Source organism: Vulpes lagopus, chromosome 17, assembly GCF_018345385.1.
Source record: "Vulpes lagopus strain Blue_001 chromosome 17, ASM1834538v1, whole genome shotgun sequence".
Taxonomy (NCBI): domain Eukaryota; kingdom Metazoa; phylum Chordata; class Mammalia; order Carnivora; family Canidae; genus Vulpes; species Vulpes lagopus.
The window spans coordinates 11,505,294-11,528,241 of NC_054840.1; the positions used below are offsets into that span (position 1 = coordinate 11,505,294).

General features: G+C 34.6%; 1 long non-coding RNA gene across 2 annotated transcripts in view; it reads right to left on the reverse strand.

Annotated features, from left to right (window-relative positions):
* Positions 1 to 22,948, reverse strand: part of LOC121477496 — a 334,919-nt gene that overhangs the window by 187,606 nt on the left and 124,365 nt on the right. For both annotated transcript variants that reach the window (XR_005984243.1, XR_005984244.1), the window contains exon 2: positions 7,903 to 8,057. This is a non-coding gene — a long non-coding RNA (uncharacterized LOC121477496). The remainder of the gene's footprint in view (positions 1 to 7,902; positions 8,058 to 22,948) is intronic.

A 22,948-nucleotide genomic window follows, 5' to 3' on the forward strand; every position in this document is an offset into this window, starting at 1 on the left:
GTAATAAGATTAGACCAAAGATAAAAAAGTCCTTAACAAAGTACTAGCAAACCAAATTCAGCAGCATATTAAATAGATTATGTAACATGACCAAATGGAGTTTGTAGCTAAAATGCAAAGATGTTTCAACATGTGAAAATCAAGCAATATACTATTAACAGAAGAGAAAAAATGATAAGATTATCTCAATTTTTGACATGGAAAAAGCACTTGACAAAATTCAAATGCATGATAAATACTCTTAACAATTTAGAAATAGAAGTATTAAACTACTTCAATATAATAGAAACCATATAGAAAAAGCTCCAGTGAACTTCATGCTTGATTGTGAAAACTGAAAGATTTTCTTCAAGGCAAAGATACTCACTTTGCTACCTGTATATCACATAATACTGGACATTCTAGCTAGAGAAATTATGTAAGAAAAAAAAAAGAAATAAAAGGCATCCAAAGTGGAAAGGAAGAAGTAAAATGTTCTTAGTTCTCAGATGGTATGATCTTATATGTAGAAAATCAAAAAGATTTTCTACACACAGCCACACACAAGTTGTCAGAACTAATAAATGAGTTCAGCAGTATAAATATTAGAGCAGAATATAAAACCAACATGCAAAAATCAGTTGAATTTCTAAATGCTAAAAAGGAAAAGGAAATTATAAAAATAATTCCATTTATAATAGCATCAAAAAGAATAAAATACCTAGAAATTAACTTAAGCAAGAAGATAAGAGATCTGTAAAATGCAAAGCACAAAAACATTGCTGAAAAAATACTAAATAAGATATAAATAAATGGAATCACATCTATGGATGGGAAGACTCAATATTCTTATGATGTCAATACTATCCAAAGCAATCTACAGATTCATGTAATTCCTATCAAAATTCTAATGACATTTTGTGAAGAAATAGAACACCCATTCTAAAATCCATGTGAAATCTGTATAGTCAAAACAATTTTGAAATTGAAAACATACTTGGAGAACTCACTTCCTTATATGAAAACTTACAACAAAGTTATAGCAATCAAAAAAGTGTGGTACTAGCATAAAGGCAATGGAATAGAACAGAGAACCCCAGAAATAAACCTTCATATATATGACCAAATGATTTTTTATAACATGCCAAACAATTCAATGAGGAAATAAAGTCTTTTCAACAAATAATGTTGGAGAAACTAAATATCCATACGCTACAGAATGAAGTAGGACCCTTATCTAATACCCTATGCAAAAATCAACTCAAAATGGATCAAATACCTGAATATAAAATTAAAAACTATAAAACTCTAGGAAAAAACATAGGGGAATAGCTGCATGACATTGGATTTGGCAATAGTTTCTTAACACCAGAGGCACAGGTAACAAATGAAAAAAAAAAAGTTGTACCTTATGAAAATTAAAAAAAAATACACAACAGAAGACACTACCAACAGACTAAAAATGAAAACCAAAGAATCAGAGAAAATATTTGTGAACTATATATCTGATAAGGGATCGATATACAGAATATATAGAAAATTTCTAAAAGTCAACAACAAAAAAAACCAAACAACTCAATTTAAAAAATTGACAAAGGGCTTGGATATTTCTCCAAAGAAAATATACAACAAATGGCCAATAAGCACATGAAAAGATATTCAACATCACTAATATTAGGGGAATAGAAATCAAAACTATAATAAGATCCTACCTCAGACCCTTAGAATGGTTACTAATCCATAAAAAAGAGAGAGAGAGACAGAGAGAGAGAAAGAAAAGATGTATTGGGATGATGTGAAGTTGGAACCCCTGTGCACTATTGATAGGAATGGAAATAGCAAAGCCACTGTAGAAAACAGTATGGTGGTTCTTTAAAAAATTTAAAATGAAAAAAACATTTAAAAATTTTAAAAAATTAAAATGGAAAATGATTCGGCAATTCTAGAAGCAGAGTCTTAAAGAGTATTGGTAGTCATGTGTATAGCAGCATTATTCATAATAGCTAAAACGTGGAAGCAACCCAAGTGTCCACTGACAGATGAATATATAAGCAAAATGTGGTATATACACATGATGAAATATTATTTAGCTTTAGAAAGAAAGGATATTCTGATATAAGCTACAGCGTAGATGAAACTTGAGGACATTCTGATCGTGAAACAAGCCAGTCGCATACAGATAAATACTGCATGATTCTACTTATATAAATATCTGAAGTAGGCAGACTCATAGAAACAGAAGGTAACATGGTGGTTGCCAGGTGGCTAGGAGGAGGAATGAGGAGTTATTGTTTAGTGAATATAAAGTTTCAGTTTTTCAAGATAAAAATAGTTATGTAGATGGGTTGGTTGGTGGTGATGGCTACACAACATTATGGATATATTTAACACCACTGAACTGTACAGTTAAAAATGATTAAGATGATAAATTTTATATGTATTTTACCGAAGCAAAAAGAAATGGAAAAAATCAAATACAGTTTTCTTAAGGTTTCTTTTCCAAACTGAATAATATCCTCAAAGGGACTACAAAGGCCCTTTTCCCCAATCTCCGATGATCAGAAGCAATCTTTAGCCATAAGGCCATCTGGAGGGTTTAGGAACAGCAGCAAGGGACCATAGGTTAATGGGAACACATGTTTCTCCCAGCTGGCATATCAAAATTAGTATAACAAAAATAAACCAACAAAACTATCTTTTCATTATCTACCCTCTTTTCATGTGTTTCCTCTGGAGCAATATGCAAATTTACTTTCCTGATGAAATCTGGTGCCCCTCTCTTCTGTTAAAAAGTTATCATCCCCATAAACCTGCCCACCCTTTAATATATTCCTTATTCTCCAATATTCATTTTTCTTCCAAAATCTCCAAAGAGTTTTTTTTTTAATGTAGAATTATACTTCAATAATCACCCACTCTAAATTTTGGAATTATCAAATATTGGCACTTAGGTAAACCTGAGGAGACTGCTGTCTCAACCTTAATGTACTTTATGGAGATAACCATTTTGCATTGTTTATCAGGTCCCTTATTTACAATAAAGAAGGCTGTTGAAAGGTCATGGGGTTATGGATTTATTCATGAGACCTAAATAGAAGATATGACCTTTCAATTTAGATTTAATCCAATGAACTACATCTCTTCCATTGTTTTAAATGGCTCTTGTCAGAGCCCTGAGTCATCAATAAAAATGCAAATTGTTATTAGTATATCACTTACTAATGCAAACAAGAATATATTTTGTAAATACAACTATTACATCTATGGATAAAAGATTAAGTCTGTAAAGTGAAGTGATCAGGGACGCCTGAGTGGTTCAGTGGTTGAGTGTCTGCCTTTGGCTCAGGGCATGATGTCCTGGGATTGAGTCGACATCAGCTTCCTTGCAGGGAGACTTCTCCCTCTGCCTATGTCTCTGCCTCTCTCTGTGTGTCTCTCATAAATAAATAAATAAAATCTTTAAAAAAAAAAGAAAAAAGCTGAAGTGATCATATGTACAAAAATTCTTACAAGACTAATATTTTTATATTACTAACATTGGAAATTAGATTTTGTGTGACAGTATTAGCTAAGGTTTTGTTCTATAGTATGTCTGTGATTAGATTCCTAGGTCTTTGCCACTTATATTTGTATGACTCTCACCAGTTAAACCTTTCTGTCCTAATCTGTAAAATGTGTATTACACTTGATTATCTCACAGAGTTTCTGTGAGATAAAATGAAACATGATTTAGGAACTTAGCATAGTGTCTGACAGAAGTGAGTGCTCAATGAGTGTCGGCTACTATTATTTTAATGAACAAAAAAAGACATTTTAAGTCTGTAGTTTTCTTATTGAACATAAAAAATGTTATATTTTATAAAAATTATGATACGGATCTTACAAAAGTGTATAATTATGGAATTATAAAAGACACGAAATATTTCTACATTACTCTTATTTGCCTGGTATGTGGATGAAAATGAATAGAGGTGGCTTTAAGCAAAACTGTGAGGTCTCATACTCCCAGTTCTTTCTACAAATCTTGCTTTATGGCTTATCACACAGATTTAGTCTTGGACTCATTATTTTTCTTCTCACTGGTCGTAAAACAACATGTGAACCTGTTTTTCCTTCTGCAAGTTTATTTAAAAAAAAAAAAATTATAGGGCAGCCCCAGTAGTGCAGCGGTTTAGCACCGCCTGCAGCCCGGGGTGTGAGTCCCATGTCCAGCTCCCTGCATGGAGCCTGTTGCTCCCTCTGCATGTGTCTCTCTGCCTCTCTCTCTCTCTCTGTGTCTCTATGAATAAGTAAATAAAAATTTTTAAAAAATTATAAAAGGCAATATAGGTACTTAATTTTATTCTATCAAGATCTTCACAGTATTTTCTTATTTAGTTCCTTGCATTCATCTCTGTCTGTCCCTCCTCTTCATTCTCTAAATCTACATCAAGAAGTTTTAAACTGTGAACTCAGTCTATATCCTTACAGAAGTTCAATCTGACTACATAGGAAGCTATTTTCCAGCATTAAGGACTTGTGTCTGCTTTTCCCTTCCCTTCCCTTCCCTTCCCTTCCCTTCCCTTCCCTTCCCTTCCCTTCCCTTCCCTTCCCTTCCCTTCCCTTCCCTTCCCTTCCCTTCCCTTCCCTCCCCTCCCCTCCCTTCCCTTCCCTCCCCTCCCCTCCCTTCCCTTCCCCCTCCCCTCCCTTCCCTTCCCCCTCCCCTCCCTTCCCTTCCCTTCTTTCTTTTCTTTTTCTTAACAGTTTATGTATCAACTATGAAGTTCCGTTTCTTGGCAAATGCAATCTGCTTAATAATTTCTTATGAGGAATCTCTGAGCCCTCTGGTCTTTGTAGAGCTGTCAGCTATCAGTATTCAAGTATTCTCATAAGATCAATGAGCAATTACATCTTTGTGCTCTCCTTAGTGCAGGCGATATTAGGAAGTCCAAAGTATAGAGACTTTTTGGGGAGTGAAGACTGCCACATCTGTGAATGGATAAGGCCAGTCCCACTGAAAAGCTCATGCATACAGGTACTCTGAGAGCCTGGAAATGGGTGGTCATCTACAGTGGTCAAAAAGAAGAAAAGACACTGGATTAATACATACAATCAAACAGCTGACTCCTAGAATAAGAAACAGGGAAGAGACTATGCCAACATCATCTAAAGCTGCACTGAAAGAAGAAAGAATATGGATAGAAGTAAGGAAAAAGGACAACTGAATAATACATAAGTTGGCTTGGTTAAAAGCATAATTTCAAGAAGACCCTGCAAAACACTGTATTAGTAAAATAATTATCATGACATTGACATAGGGTGATAAGCCAGTTTTGTAAGCAAATTATTATACTATGTGCTAAGGATGCAAACATGACATGATTCTTATACTTAGTATGTCTAATGTCTAAAAGAATGAATCAGCAAGTCTACAAAATTTTATTTAATTTTGGAAAATTGTATCTTCTAAGTTAATGACACCAAATAGGAATTAAGCTGGATAAGTCAAAGATGATTTGCTACTTTGATGACCAACAAGACATTGGTGATATGAGAAAGAGTAAAATAATTCCACATGAATTCAATTTTAAAGTAATAAAAACAGATACATTACACATAGAAGTATGTATTAATCTGAAATATAAAAAGCACTTCTAAGTATAGAAGTGTTTGAGGATACCAGAAAGATCATGATGACCACTGTGATAGATAAAATTAAACCTTCTTAATTTCTACCATTTCTTTTTTTTAATTTCTACCATTTCTTACACATTAGTCAGATGCAACAAATGAAAAAATTTATCACAAATATGACAAATGCTTAATATTAACTCATTAAGAAGCTTAAAAACATTGCAAACTTTATACTAATTTATCAATAAAAAAGTTGCATAGATATCCAAAAGACAATTCACTGAGTAGGGAATGAGATGTCTGCTAAACATTTAAAATTTTAATCACAGAATTCAAGAAAAGTGAATTTAAAGAACAGTGATGTTTTTTTCTCCTATCGATTTACCAAAACTGAAAAAAGAAGGGTTAGCCATTGATCAGGATACAAAACAGAATCAATAGAAAAGGATAAATTAAAGATAATAGGAGAAAAGTAAATGATGACAAACACATTTTTAAGAGTAAGCCTAGACGTGGGGCTCGATACCAGGACCCTGGGATCATGACCTGAACCAAAGGCAGATGCTTAACTAACTGAGCCACCCAGGCACCCCAAAGATATTTGCTATAAGGTACTTTCTTTTCCTCAGATCTCATGGAAGGATGTAAAGCTCTGCATGTCAAAGCAGTGATCCAGTGAAATGAGGAGGTGAAATGAGGGAGCCTAAGACAAGTGTCCTGTTTTGGCTAAATGATATGCAAGACTGACAGCTGGAAATAAAGATATTGAGAAGTCAGAAATGGGAAATCCCACAGCAATTAATAAAAGGAGGCTTCCAGAGAGGAGCAAGAAGGAAAGTTCTATTTGGTTCTTGTAAATTTATGGTGAGCCAAGTTTGTTAGTGTGCCAGGCCTTCTTCCCCTCATCTCCAGCTGTCTGTCATAGCTATGTATAGATCAGATGATTAAGTGATTAGAGGTCAGTAATGTCAGGGAAAGGCATTAATAAAGTAACATATCTCAGAGCCCTTGGATGGAAGAGTCCACTGAAATGAAGAGAATGCTAATATTTAAAGAAAAGGTGTTGAGCCCATAATGGTTCTGGGTGAAACAAAAATGAAGTGATTTCTAAGGAGACCACCATAAATTGAGAAGTACACAGTTGGGGATTCTGAGACTGAAGTAATATCATAATACCCTTAAATCACATCATTTTTTTTAAAGATTTATTTTTATTTATTTATGATAGACATAGAGAGAGAGGCAGAGACACAGGCAAAGGGAGAAGCAGGAGCCATGCCAGTAGCCCAACGCAGGACTCGATCCTGGGACTCCAGGATCGTGCCCTGGGCCAAAGGCAGGCGCGAAACCGCTGAGCCACCCAGGGATCCCCAAATCACATCATTATGAACTGGAATAGGTCTTTTAATGTCTTCATTTTTACAGATCAACTAAAACTTGAACGGGTTTTTTTTTTTTACTATGCTTCTTTCAGGTCTGTGGGAGGCTAAAGTTTAATGATGCTTATATTTCTCAGGGGTACTTCTATAAAAATCTAAAGGTCTATGCTTATTAAGAATATACTGCAATGCTGGGGAACTGCTCAAGTTCAAAACCTTAACGAGTTAAAAGGCCAACCAATATCCCATTTCTTCTGAGCCCTTTGGATCTGATGTTTCCCCAGCTGCCACAAATAGTTCCAAGTACAAATACTTTGCTGAGCCACTTCAATCACACATAGATTTCTATCATTGAAATTTCCCAAATTTTCTCAAGTTGTTTGCCTCTCCTACAGATTCACCTTTCAGTCTAGTTTTAACACTCTAAAGGATATCAACTTGCTAATTAATGGATCCTAAATTTGCCCTTGATACTTATTAGTTGTGTGACCTTAGGAAAAGCATTTCATGTCTTTGCACTACAAACTTTTGGCCTGCAAAAATGAATATTATAAATATATTTTGGATAATATATATAAAGGTACCCAACAAAAGATAGAGGCTTGGTAAATAGTGGTGTCCTTTCTTCTTCCCGCTCACCAGACCTTCACTACTTAGAATCTCCTAGATTTTCCCCTCTCATCACTCTTCTCCACCTCTTGCCCCAGGCCCACATACAGGTATCCTCTCAAATCACAAAATCCCTTTCCTGGAAGACTCCTCCGTTCCAACAAGTTCGTCTTGGATCCTTCCCCATCAAAAATGTTTTCCCCTTATTTCCTCACCACCCTTCGCCTTTTAGAATATAACCTCTTTTGAAAGAAAGATGTCAAACCCTGAAAGATTACCTTATTTCCTCTTAGTTCTAGGACACAGTCAGTCTGGCACTCACCATGTGAAACTTCCTTCCAGAGATGCTACACTGGGGTAGTGCTTGTGGCTCCTTATGGTTTGCTTTGGCTTCCGGGTGCCTAGAATTAGGGGCTAATTGAGGCTGAGAGGCACAGAGTAGTCAATAATTTCACATGAAGTCCATTTGGTTTGTTGCTGTGAAATGGAGAAAAGCAGCAATAAATAGTTTGAATGAATATGGATTATAATAGAGCAAAGTTGAAATACAAAATGAGATTGAGCATTTAATTAACTTAGTGTGCAGCTTTCAAGAATTTTAACTATTTATTTGTAAGGAAACAGCGATTTCTCTATAAGACAGACTGAAACTCATACACATTCTATACTAGTGCTAATAGAAACACAATTTTAACTTCATATGCAATTTCAAATTTTCTAGTAACTATATTGAAAAAATGTTTTAAATAAAATCCTTTTCATAACATATTTTATTTAATACAACATATACAAAATGTCATTTCAGGTTATAAAAAATTATAAGACATTACACTACTTTTTTTGTACTGAGTCTTCCAAATTCAGGAGTGATGATACAGAGAGGATGAAAAATTTCAACACTGATTTCGATTAGATAGATATAAATAATAAGTAATGATAGGCCTCCTACACCCACAGATATCCACATCCTAATCTCTGGAACCTACGAACAGTGGTTACTCCATACGGCAAAAAGAGCTTCATGGGTGTGATTAAATTATTCTGGATTATCTGAATGGGCTTTCGATGTAATCACATGTAAGCTTATAAGGGATGCAGAGGGAGATTTCACCACAGAGGAAGAAAGGTAGACAATATGACGAAGAAGCAGTGATTGGCATGTGGCCACATGCCAAAGAATGTTGGCAGCCCCCAGAAGCTAAAAAAGGCAAAAAAACCAAATTCTCCCATAGAGCCTCCAGAGGGAATGTGGACAAGCACACACCTTGCTCCAGGCCCAGTGATACTTATTGTGGACTTCTGGCATCCAAAACTGTGAGAGAATATACTTCTGTTGTTTTAAACCATCAAGCTGGTGGCAATTTGTTACAGTAGCTACAAGAAACCAATTAGAAGAAGCCATTTAGAATAAAGTGATACCATTATATTCTCTCCTCTGTTGTCAATGTCCAAAGACCTCTCAGAAACTGCTCAACAAGTATCAGGGCTGAAAATGTCTTACGTAATCTTCCATCTCACATGGTTTCAACTATTCCTCATGTGCCGGAAACTTCCAAATTCGTATTTCTATCCTTCACCATGCTCTTGTACTCCAAAGCAATATTCATAAATATTTCCTGGGCATTGCCAGCTGTGTGTACCAGAGTCATCAACAACTAACCAGGCCCAAGTTGAATTCATCACTGCAACTTAAAACTTTCTCTTCCTTCCCTAGTTAACGAACCAGTCACCCATGTCTAGGTAATGTATTTTACACTGAATATTTATAACTAATTTTTCCTCTATTGCTGGAACTTTCATTTTACAATAAACTCTTTTAGCAGCAAAGTACCAAAAAAAAATAAAAAAATCTAAGAAATAGGTGTTTACACTTGAGGGACATAATAATTTGTGTTCTGAGAAAAACTTTAAAGGTTCTTTTTTTTTAACTGAACAAATTAATATTCTGTAATAGAACAGGATGAAATTGAGACAGCCTTTGTTTATTGAAGCATCGTAGTTTGATGAGATAGTGAAAGGAATCACAGAAACATCTTATCTGATGAATTTTATTATACAAAAATACTTGTTGAAAAAAATTACCTTGAATAAAGGAAAAGAAAACAATGCTGGTAAAAATACTTGAGCTAAATTTTTATGTATTTCAAAAAAAATGGAATAAAGATGTTTTTATTTTGCAGAATCAATTGAGTTTATATGTACCTTAGGAAAAATACAGATTTTTCTCAATTAAAAATATTTCTGGCCTACAGAACCTTAACAATAAAAGCAGTCAACTACTTCAAATTTATTAACCATAAAATACAACTTTGAAAAACACTGAAAGCAATTTTAGTTTAAAAATCCTCTGAACACATTAAAAAATACATTCTATAGTGACATAGTTTGACACACAGTTATTGCTAAGAAATTGATTAAAGCATATAAATGTAAACCAAAGATAGTAATCCTACTTACATGATTTTTCAATGTTTTGCCTTGCTTTGACATACACAGGTACACATGTTTACTTGTACAAATAATTTTTTTAAAAGATTTTACTTATTTATTCAAAAGAGACACACAGAGAGAGAGGCAGAGACACAGGCATAGGGAGAAGCAGGCTCCATGCAGGAAGCTCAAAGCGGGACTCGATCCCGGGTGTCCAGGATCACCCCCTGAGCCAAAGGCAGACGCTCAGCCACTGAGCCACCCAGGCATCCCACTTATACAAATAATTTTATTTAAAAAAATAGTTTTGAATAAAAGTACGCTACTTACAACATAAAAGAAACAACTTTGGGCAGCCCGGGTGGCTCAGTGGTTTAGCGTCACCTGTGGCCCCGGGTGTGATCCTGGACACCCGGGATAGAGTCCCACATCGGGCTCCCTTCTTGGAGCCTGCTTCTCCCTCTGCCTATCTCTGCCTCTCTTTCTCTGTGTCTCTCATGAATAAATAAATAAAATCTTTAAAAAAAAAACAAACAACTTCATTAAGATATAAAAGTTTGATTATTTTAGAATATTCTTTCATTTTCATAAATTTTCTGATTTGGATAAAAAGTGACACCATCTTCCTACCCAAACTGAAATCAAAGAGCCATCTGGCCAATCTTCCTTCTCTCTCCTGACCTCACACGCAATAGATTACTATATTCCTATCAATTTTTTCACATTTCCTTTCTTTCTTTCACCCACACAATGTGTGTGTGTGTGTGTGTGTGTGTGTGTGTGTTTAATTTTAGTTTTTGCAACTATAAGCAAACAAGCAGAAGTTAACACAGCATTCTACATCTCCAGATCAGTTTTCTTACACAGGTGACCAGTTTACCAGGTGCCGACTTAGGGATTTCTGAGAACCTCTCACCCAGTCCTGCAGCTCACCCAGATAGCTGTGCCTTCACCACAAAACACCTCTCCCTATTGCTTTCTCCAGTACTGCTCTTTAAAGGAGTCAGATGGGACACTGACTGCAGTAACGAGGCTGAGATGTAGTACAGTGGAGTTTGGTGGACACGCCAGCCTCTGACTGTCTTGGTGAGAGACATGGCCATGAAAGCACACCCCAGAAGGGTCGTCATGCACAACTCCAGACCGAGGCTCACAGTAATGATTTCTCTCTCTCTTTTTTAAATCTCTCTTAAAGATTTGTTGATGCTCTGCTCTATCACCACAGACCTGGTCTTTTGACCTGCAATTTTTTCTTCTTTAATTCTGGATTGCTACTCTTTTCACAAATTGATGATCCCATGGTAGTATCAAAATATCTCCCCAAATGGAGTTCAAATTTGATCAAAATATAAGTCAACATGTGACCTTCTAGAATGATAAAGGATAAGTAGAAGGAAAAGTCCCTAAACCACTATCTGATTGCTCAGGCCTTGCTGGTGAAAATGGTAAATGGGAAGGGGAGAAATCTACATACATCACTGAACTTGAGAACACGGCTGGAGACCTCTGGGATGGCTTCTGTGTCCCAGCATTCCTCTGCTTCCCAAACATGTCAACCACCAGAAAAGGGTGCCATTCTCTGTATTTGGAATCCTTACTGCTGGGCGTTTCCAGATCTGTCATGACCAAGTAGAGTTTCCCAGATCAAGGCCACACCATGCAACACTGGTAGACCAGTATCTTAACTTTATGGGCATCAGCAATTTGCCCAGGTCATCTATGTCCACCCTGGTGTATCTGACCTGCAGCAGATGCTGTAGCTGCTCATCCACTTACAGCAGGCTCAAGAGCTGGGACCATTTGCTGAGATTTACCGGCATCATGGGCAAGTTAGACAGACAGCTGGGAAGAATCCCGAGAGACAAGGCACAGGCCTGCAGTACCAACTCCAAGCAGTCCACAAACTGTTTCACCACCTTTTCTTATTTTCACTTCACTGGCTTAATTTAGATCCTCATTATGCCTTATAAACTATGTGGTAACCTCCTACTTTATGTCTTTGTCTTTACACACTTTTAATTCATTAGACTTAATGCTTTTAAAGGAATTTTTAAAACCAAAAATCATATTTTGTTATTCAAATGCTATATTAGCATCAGGGGTACAATATTAGCCATACTCTAAACTCCAAATTTCTTCAATGAAATCACAAATTATTCTACGATTTAGTTTCTGCCTTTATCTTCACCACATATCTGGCCTCACCTCATTCAATTGAAGCTATATGCTACTCCTCTCTACCATTACACATGATTTTTTCTTCCTCCTAAAGTAAACACTTCAACCTTAAGGACTTAAAAATCCTTGTTAGGCTTTGAAACCTAGTTCAAGTGATTTTTCCCATGTAAATCCTTCCTGGTTCATGCTGCAAATTTGAAATTACACTTGTCTTTGTCCAATACTATATATGCTGTTTTTGTGTGTGTAGCAGCATGTCATATCATACCAGATTTTAATCATTATTTTTAAGGAAGCCAAGTGATGACATTAGTTTTGTACTTACAATGCCAATTAAAAATAGTCAGACGTCTTTGTTTCCCCAGTGGATGGACAGATAAATGAATGATTAGACTATTCATAGGTTATTCAAGCTCAGTTATTTATGTTTTATCATGTTATGTGTTTCTTATGGACATACAAAATTCATAAACCAATACAAAACTCAGAAAAGATACAATGCAAAAACTAAACTGATAAAAAATGATAAAGGATTCAGATTTATTTGCCCAGATATGCGTGCTTTTTTCTTTGTTTTGCTTCTTAGATAGGGAAGTTTGTCCTCAACAATGCTGATTATTCAATCTATCAAGAACATTTGAATTTGTGTATTTAATTAAAGAATTTCTGGATTATTTAATTAATCTAACTTTCCACTGGACTACCATTGTGGAGCATGCATGACAGAGAGGGCATAAAGTTTTGAATATCAAAACTAATTTTCATGTTATATCATAATTTATTTTGTGTCATTATTTTATAAGAACTCTAGCAAATGTAATTTCTTTGTCAATTTCTATAACTGATATAATCGCATCACTTAGGACATAAAGTGGAGGTGTTAATTTGCACATAAATGTAGCATCAATTTATTTGTGATTGCCCAAAGCCTTTTCTGCGATTTCAATTTGGACATGAAACAGCCAAGGACCACCTAGTAATTTCTTTTACTTGAATTAAACATTTGCATTTTCTAATTTATGTTTTCTGTATCTCCTTTTATTTGTCCAGACAGCAATTTAGACATTTTGACAGGTACACGTATAGAAAAGATAAAAAAAATCAAAATCATGTTTGTTATTTGATTGTGTATTAATTCTACATTTTCCCTTTTACCCCATAAATAGTGGGTTTAGTTTGTATCTGTGTGATAATAGTAATAATTCTTTGCATTTCTTTACAAACAGCACTACTTCATAGTTAGGTGCTATTCCACTCACATAATTATCCAAAGAGGTAAATTTGGGAAAATTGACTAAGTACACACTACCTGGAAGAGGCAGGTCACTTACACAGGCCAAATTTAATGTTCTTTCCATTACAAATGGGTATAATTAATGAGACTATTTGATTACATTTGAATGCTATAGGAATGAAACTAATTTCCTAATATGATTTTTTTCAGGATAAACATTTATAATTTTGAAGTAGTCTTTAGTATCAATTTCTTCCTTGAGTGGTGAAAGAGAAAAATTCCAGCATTTTGAAAATAGCAGATATTCCCACTTTAAAATAATATCATTGAGCATTATCCACTAGGAGGACAATAATGTGGATCCAGAGAAAGAAGCTATTTATACATATCATCAACTCTCCTGAATTTAAGAACACATGCTGCATTTAGAAGCATTTGGGGGGGATCCCTGGGTGGCGCAGCGGTTTAGCGCCTGCCTTTGGCCCAGGGCGCGATCCTGGAGACCCGGGATCGAATCCCACATCGGGCTCCCGGTGCATGGAGCCTGCTTCTCCCTCTGCCTGTGTCTCTGCCTCTCTCTCTCTCTCTGTGACTATCATAAATAATAAAATAAAAAAAAAAAAATAGAAGCATTTGGGCAATCTTAGCCAATTTGGGATTTTAAGAATTATTAAAGTGAAGACCTTTCCGAATAGCATGAGACCATGACCATGAGACCAGTATGAAGACCAGAGAGCAGAGATCCAGGAACCACGAATATATAGAGAAAGTTATTTAAAAAATAATTATCTTATTTGTTGTCTTACAGAACAAAATTTTAAAATTGAAAGTTCTGCAGCAAACTAAGATCAGGCCAGTCTGTTTGTAAGTAGTGCAGAATATGAATACCATTCTGAATATTAAGATCTATAGCAAAAAAAAAAAGTGCTCTAAATTTATATTCTTTCATTTCTATTTCTAAGTGAATTATAATTTGTTAAAGGCTACTTTTTTCTTCTCAAGTAGTTTGCTTGAGAAATTCAATTTTGTGATTGAGTATAATCCTCAACCAGCTACAAATGACATCAAAACAGAGAGATACTATGCCTAAATCACGGGCTCCATTTCATTGCATAAACAGCCAACAGTTTTTCGGTAGAAAAACCAGTAATGATCATACAGTTAAATAATAGCTATCTACCTGCCAGATTACTGTGATTTTTGGCATCCTTGGCATACACTCTTAATTTGGCCAAACACTATTTCAGTTGCTGCCATGTCATTCCCAGAGGTGTTCTTTGGCTTCTAAATTGATCTGACATTTGCAGTGTTTCCAGGAATGAGGTTTAAAAATATAACAGTGATTCTGTGGATAGGTATACAGAGACTTAGGAATTCAAATACAAGTTGTTTTCTTTTTTTTTCCACTTGGGAGTTACAATATGTCTCTTATCTATGACAAGCTTTCGTTTTTGATCTTCATAAGCTTTAAAGCAAAGTATAAATATATGATGAACGTTCAAAACACTGTAGCCATGTTGGTAAAATTTTATGTAGCTAAAAACAGGATTTTTTTAAAGAGCAACTGTTAAAAACTACCCTTTCACATTGTGGTTAATTATAAATTTTACAGACTTATTCCTCTTAATTTAATATCCCTAATCTCTCTTGATCTAACTTCAAACGTCTGGTCACTTTCTTTAACTATAACCAGGATATTCATGTTTATGTTACTGCATCTTTTATAGACTTTATAAAGAACAAGTTTGATAATTGTACTTTTAAGAAATATGACTACATTCTGCTCAAAATTTCCCAATATTATAATCTTCTAAATCTGATACTATTTTAAAGCATCTATTTTTCCTTTTTAATTTTGCTATTGTTATTCTGTGGTTTTCTAATCTTACTTAACTGCTATTTACCAGCTTTTCTCTTTAGTATATTTTTGTCTCTTCTCTCCGTGGAGCCATTTTTAATTCCTACAAAATTTTCAAACACAAATATATCTCTGTATTTGTATATATATTCACTGAGGCTTTATTTTAAACAACTTAAAAAAAAGACTAAAGAAAAAAAGGATATTACCCTATTGTTACCTTAATTCTCTTCCAAGTTGACATTGTATTGATTTATATCAACAATTCCAAAGGTCAATGTTCAAAAGGGAGGAAAAGCACTTTCTAAGGCCAATTAATTTTAGGATTCATTTGATCAAATATGATTAAATAAGATTCTTTACTATAAAATTTTATAGAATAATAGACCATAAAATTCTATAAATCTCTAATGGAATCCTTCAAACTAATTTGTCTAAAGAGTCCTTTTTGCCCAAAAATCATATATATCAGTATTTACCCGAACCAGTTTAGGGGGGAGCCAAGCACTTCAGTATCATATTATACGTAAACTATTTCTCGGTCTTTTTCTCTCCTGTGGAACCCTACCCACCTAAGGTACAAACTTACTATGTTCTAATCATTCATTTTTTTTAAGATTTTACTTATTTATTCATCAAAGACACACACACAGAGAGAGAGAGAGAGAGAGGCACAGACACAGGCAGAGGGAGAAGCAGGCTCCCCACAAGGAGCCGGATGCAAGACTCAATCCCGGATCTTGGGATCACGCCCTGAGCCAAAGGCAGACACTCAACCGCTGAGCAAACCACGCATCCCTGTTCCAATCATTCTTGTAGGTGTGAAAGATAGAAAAAAGCATAGAGAGGACATAATTCAAAATAGAGGAGAAAAATTTATATACAAGTAGGATAAATACTGGTGATGGTGACTGCTATGCACAAAATAAACCAGTGGGTGAAACTGAGGAAACGAGGTAATTCTTTAGACTGATTTTCAGTGAAGGTTTCTCTGAGGAGACGGCATTTGCGTTGAGACCTGAATACAAACAGGAAGAACAGCATGAAAGTCAGAGGGCAGAGAGTTCCAAGCAAAGGGAAAAGCAGATGCAAAGCCTTAAGAGTGGAAATAAGTTGGTGTTTTCCCGGAACTTAGATCATCCTAATGTGGTTAGAGCAAAATCAGTGAGGAGGAGAGAGAGATAAGCAATCAGACTGGAGAGAGGGGCATTGACCATACCATGTAGAGACATGTACAAAGCTTGGATTTTATTCTAAGTGCAATGAGAAGCCATTGGAGGATTTTGAGCAGAAGGGTGCCACGAATTTTAAAAGATCACACTGTCTGCTGTGTGGAGAATGGCTAATTAGGGAGCAAAAGTAGAGCCAGACAAACCATTAAACAGACTATTGCATTAGCACAGATGAGCAAAGATTTCTTGGAGTAGGGTAGGGTAGTAGCAATGCAAATGAGATGTATTTTGGAAAGAAGCAACAAGATTTGCGGATGTGTATGGTTTGGGACCTGAAAGACAATTAATGATAACTCCTGGGTTAGTTTAATCAACAGAGTGGAAGTGATGCTATTTATTGATATGAGAAAGACTAGAGGAAGAGTATGGGAGGACAACAGGAAGATGAGAGGAAATTCTGTTTCGAGACTCAAGTGGAGAAATCAAACACACACACACACACACACACATATAAAGACAAGAAGACATAAAGACTGGAGAATCTTTGCTGTAGATGACATTAGAAGTTATGGGACTGGATAGATCATCTAGAGGGGTAAAGTTGACAGGAAACAGGGATTACTTAGGACCAGACCCTAGGAGATACATATATTTTGACAGTTTTTAGTTTATAAATTACCCCATGTCTCTAGAAGTGTTCATATTCAGGAAACTTCAGTATCCTCTGAGAATTCATAGATCACAGTTATGGGGGAAACCAAAGGACAAAAGCATCTGATCAGACCAAAATCAGATTTTGCAATCATGTTCTCAATCAAAGGGGCTAACTCTGAAGGCAAAAATCTGAAGCCGTATGATTCAGAAGAAGTACAGCTGGCATATATTCTGTCCCTTTATCATTTTCTATAAAGAATTACCATTTATATTAAGGCATAACACTTGATATTCTGAGAGCAAAACTGAAACATCATTAATTACTGATCCAGGCAAAGAAAATCAGCAAAGTTATCCAGGTCGTGCACTAAGCAAAACTTTACATTAAGAGATCTATTAGAATAGATGCTTCATTGCCTCAGGTATTTAGGGACTTCTTTTAAAATGCTACTACTATTGCAAAGCATATAATAATCAATATATTCCTTTGTTTAAAAAGATTTTATTTTTTTATTCATGAGAGACACAGAGAGAGGGGCATGGACATAGGCAGAGGGAGAAGCAGTTTCCCTGTAGAGAGCCCAATGTGGGACTCGACCCTGGATCCCAGGATCACACCCTGAGCTGAAGGCAGATACCCTACCAGTGAGCCACCCAGGTGTCCCTAATCAATATATTCCAATCTGAAAATGTGTTTCAGCAGTTGAAACAATTTAATAGAAACCCAGTAAATCCACGATAATGAAATTCACCAGCATAAAAATATCCAACTACATATCTACACAGCTGTGTATTCATCATCTAATGTACTGATATATTACTTACAATCGATTATATTTTCCTCCAAATTTGATCTTTAAACAGCTTATACATCTTCAAAATATTTTTTTCTTTTCTGAAGAAAATATCCTACTAGTGTTATTACATTGTTCCCAAGACAACTAAAAAACAAGCATAATGAAGTGATTCTATTTAAATATCTGCCTAAATTAGGATAGCTCTTGGGGAAACTAAATATATTGTCATAAGAAAAAATATCATAAATATTTAGTGAGTCATTAAGAAATTAATTACTAGATCCATAATAGTATACATTATGGTGCTATGTGTGTTTCATACTAATATGCTTTTACTAGGAAATAACTAGTGGGTTAGGGTGCCAGCAGTTCCTCTTATAAAATATGTGTAATCACATTCTGAAAAAAAAATCACATTCTGGCTTTGCGCTCTATAGATGATGATAGACTGTATAGCCATAGCTATGGGGATTTGCGAATGAAGAATGGATTTCTGGGGCCAAGGAATGTTTACAAATTGTTGCAGACTCTTATTTAAGCCTAAATCTGCTTTAGATTAGATAGCTTCAGTTGTGATCATTCTTTTAAATAATGACCTAACATAGTGGTGAAAAGGAGGGTAGTAGAAGAAAAGGTAATAGAACTGAGACTGAAAAGATCTGGGTCATTGCAGCAGGTTGATGAAAGGGGATCCAGTATCATCAGTAACTGATCAGACTTGGTCTGAAGGCATAGCTCATTTGATAATCAGGCACTATGACAAAAAAAAAAAAAAAAAAAAAAAAAAAAAAGTTTTTCTGCACAGTTATAAAGAAAAATTTAAAAAAACATTTTTGCTTAATTTTATCAATGTTTTCAAAGAACACACCATTGCATCATCTCCATTGTTTCACTCTTACCACTTTTTTCCTCTTTAATGAAATGCATAATTATTCTCTATATTATACCATTATTACCTAGAAAGAAAACATAAATTTAATCCTTGTGCTTATGTTTTTAAATACTAGCCACATATACTTTAGTGTTTATAATCAAATCAGATTAACACATTTTGAAGATTTTATTAGGCATAGTACTGTCGAAGGTTATTTGGCATGGTGAGAAATAATAAACAGTGGTCCTGTCTTCAAGCAGCTTGAAACTGGTTTGGAAAAATAAATAAAACTATGTGGAAATGTAATTCCAACAGAATAAGAATCAATTGCAGTTTACGTAAATATTTTTAAAATAAGTAATCATTAATATAATATGAAAGGTATAGAAAGGCTAAGAATCATGTCAGCAAGATAGTGAAATAGGAGTTTCAACCCTCAACCCCCAATAGAAACACTGATTTGAATAACTACTCACAGATAAGAATAAGTTTATGGGAGTTCAGAGGTTCAGCTGAGAGATTCAAGCACCTCAGTAGAGCAAAACATCCAAGAATAAATGCAGGAAGAAGTTACGAAAAAAATTCTCATTTTATCTGTGTCACCATCCCTGAATGTGGCACAGCTCAGTGGCAAGAGAGATCCCCCTGACCAGTGAGTTCTCCAACAGGGGTAAGTGAATGCTAAGTGGGTGTCTGACCTCCCCAGTCTTGTGGAGAACTGAGTAGAAGGCACAATTCTATTATATAACATAATGCCTATAACAGTACTCTATTTAATACTTAAAAGAGGGTAGAAGTTATGTTGTGTTCTTATCATACATGCACACACCAATTCTGTCTTTTCCTACCCAGTACATGGAGGGAAACAGAATACATCCATTATTTGGGGTAGCGTGCAACCAGGAGGAAAGGAGAGAACACTCTCAAACTTATTTTATAAGACCAGCATATCCTGATACCAAAGCCAGCCAAGGTAAAGAAAGCAAAGCAAAGCAAAGCAAACGATTATTACAAGACAATATTACTGATATACATCCAAAAATCCTCAACAAAATGCTAGCAAATTGAAATAATCAGCGCATTAACAAGATCATAAACCTTGATCAAGTGGGATTTATCCCTGATATGCAAGGATGATTCATCATTTGTAAATCAATAAATGTGGTACATTGCATTAACAGAATGACGTATAAAAATCATACAATCATCTCCATAAATGCAGAGTACTTGACAAAATTCAACATTTGTTCTTGATAAAAACTCTCAACAAGTTTGCTATGCAAGGAATATAACTCAACATAATAAAGGCCAGATAGTAAAAGTCCACAAGTAACATTATACTTAACAGGGAAAAGCAGATGCTTTTCCTCTAAGATCATGAACAAAATAAGAATACTCTTTCTTGCCACTTCTATTCAGCATAGTACTCAAAGTCCTAGCCAAAGCAATTAGACAAGAAGAAGAAATAAAAGTCATCCAAATTGGAAATAAAGATGCAAAATTATCTGTTTGCATATTACATGGTTTTATTTATATAGAAAATCTTAGATTCCTCTAGAAAATGTTAGAACTAAGAAACAAGAGCCATAAATTGTAGGATACAAAATCAACATGCAAAAACCAGTCACATTTCTTTGCACTGACAACAAATGTTCAACAAAGAAATTAAGAAAACAACCCCATTTATAATAGCATCAAAAACAGTAAAATATTTAAGAATGAAATTAACTGAGGAAGTGAGATATCTGTACATTGAAAACTATAAATCACAATGAAAGAATTTGAAGACACAAACAAACAGAAAGATATCTCATGTTCATGGACTGAAAAAAAAATATTCCTGTAATGTTTATACTACTGAAAGTGATCTACAGATTATTCAATCCCTATCAAAATTCCAATGGCATTTTTCAGAGAAATGGAAAAAAATCTTAAATTGGAACAGAAAAGACCCTGAATAACCAAAGCAATCTTGAGAAAGAACACAGCGAGACACATCACATTCAAATTATGTTACAAAGCTATAGTAATCCAAACAATATTGCACTGGCATAAAAACAGACATATAGACCTATGGAACAAAATAGAGACCTCAGGGAAAAAAAATGACATATGGGTTTCCAATTGATCTTTTACAAGGGCTACATGAATACAAATGGAAAAGTATAGTCTTTTCAATAAATGGAATTGGGAATACTGGACATCAACATGCAAAAGAATGAAAGTGGACCCATATCTTACCATATACACAAAAAAACACCACCAATGGATTAAAGACTTAAATGTAAGACCTGATACATTAAATTTTTGGAAAAAAAAAAACAGGGAAATAGTTCCTTAACATTGGTCTTGGCAATATTTTTTTTTTGATAAAATACTAAATCACATCAACAAAAGCAAAAATAAAGTGATTACACAAAACTAAAAAAATTCTGCACAGCAAAAGGAAACTATCAACCAACTAAAAGGAAACCTACACACTGGGAAAACATATTTGCAAACCATATTATCTTATAATAGGTTAATATCCAAAATACATAAGAAAATCATACATCTCTGGGGAAAAAACTCCAATAATCAGATTAAAAAATGGGTAAAGAATCTGAATAAACATGTCACCTAAAAAGACATACAAATTGCCAACAAGTGGTAGGATAAGGTTTTCAATGTCACTAACCATCAGAGAAATGCAATTTGAAACCATGGTAAGGTTTCACCTCAAAATCTTCAGGACGGCTATTAAAAAAAAAAAAAAGAAAGATAAGTATTGGTGAGGATGTGAAGAAAAGGGAACCCTGGTATACTGTTGGTGGGAATGTAAATCATTGCAGCCATTATAGAAAAACAGTACAGAAGTTTATAAATATAAATAGTTCTAATTTTATATTTTAAACATTTAAATTTAAATTTAATTTTTTTAAATTTAAAAATAGAACTATCATATGATCCGGCAATTCCATTTCTGGGTATTTATCCAAAAGAACTGAAATCTGAATTTTGAAGAGATTCTTGGTCTTCAAGAGAATCTTTGAGATCACTCCCAAGTTCACTGCAGCATTATTCACAAGAGCCAAGACACGGAGACAACTTAAGGGTCTGTCTATGGAATGAAGGGAAAAAGAAAATGTAATTTTTGATACATCTTTTTATTGATATATACATATATTTATAGATATATTTATATGGATTTGAGTTCATATATTTACATTTATATGAAATATCATTCAGTCTTATAAAAGGAAATCTGCCATTTGTATCAATGTGGATTGACCAGGGGGACATCATGATAAGTGAAATAAGCCAGACACAAAAAGACAAGTACTGTATGATATCACTTATATGTAGAGTCTAAACTAGTCAAATTCAGAAACTGAGAGTAGAATGTGGTTATTAGGGGCAATGAGAGGAGACAGTGAGGAGATGATTGTCAAAGAGTGTTTCAGTTACTCAAGATAAGTAAATTTTGGAAATCTACAATTTGGTATAGTGCCTAAAACTAACAGAACTGTATTTTTTTCTTTTGAATAGAAGATAAAAGTTAGATTGTATTCTTAATACACACATACACACGCATGCAAAAATAATAAAAATAATAAACAGGATGGGAGGAAAGTTTAGGAGGATGGATATGTCCATTGCCTTGATGGTGGTGACAGTTTCATGGATGTACATTTATGCCTAAACACACTGAGTTATATACATTAAATATGAACATGTTCCTACATGTCAATTATACCTTAATAAAGTTGTAAAAAATGAAAGTAAAAAATCTTGACATATTTCACTCATATAGAAATGTTTATGTAGAAAATGGCTACATGAACTCTGTTCACTTCCAGATCTAACACCTTTTTTTGTTCACGTTTCTGGCTTTCTTTCCTTATGATGCTTCATAGTGGAATAAAAAAAAAAGGAAATCATACCAAGAAAAAGGTTTCAACAAGTCCATTTATAATTCAACTGACAGAACCATCAAATCAATTAAATTCAATATGTACGCACTCTGTGTTCAGTATGTGCAAGGCACAATGCTAGATATTTTTTCTTATTACCAAGTTTCTAAATAAATTTCTTATTTTACCAACTCACAGGATCAACCAAATATAGAGTATTGGAACTGTGAAAAATAGTAGGCTGCCAGACTGACTTAAGCCAGAAAGGTTATTTATTT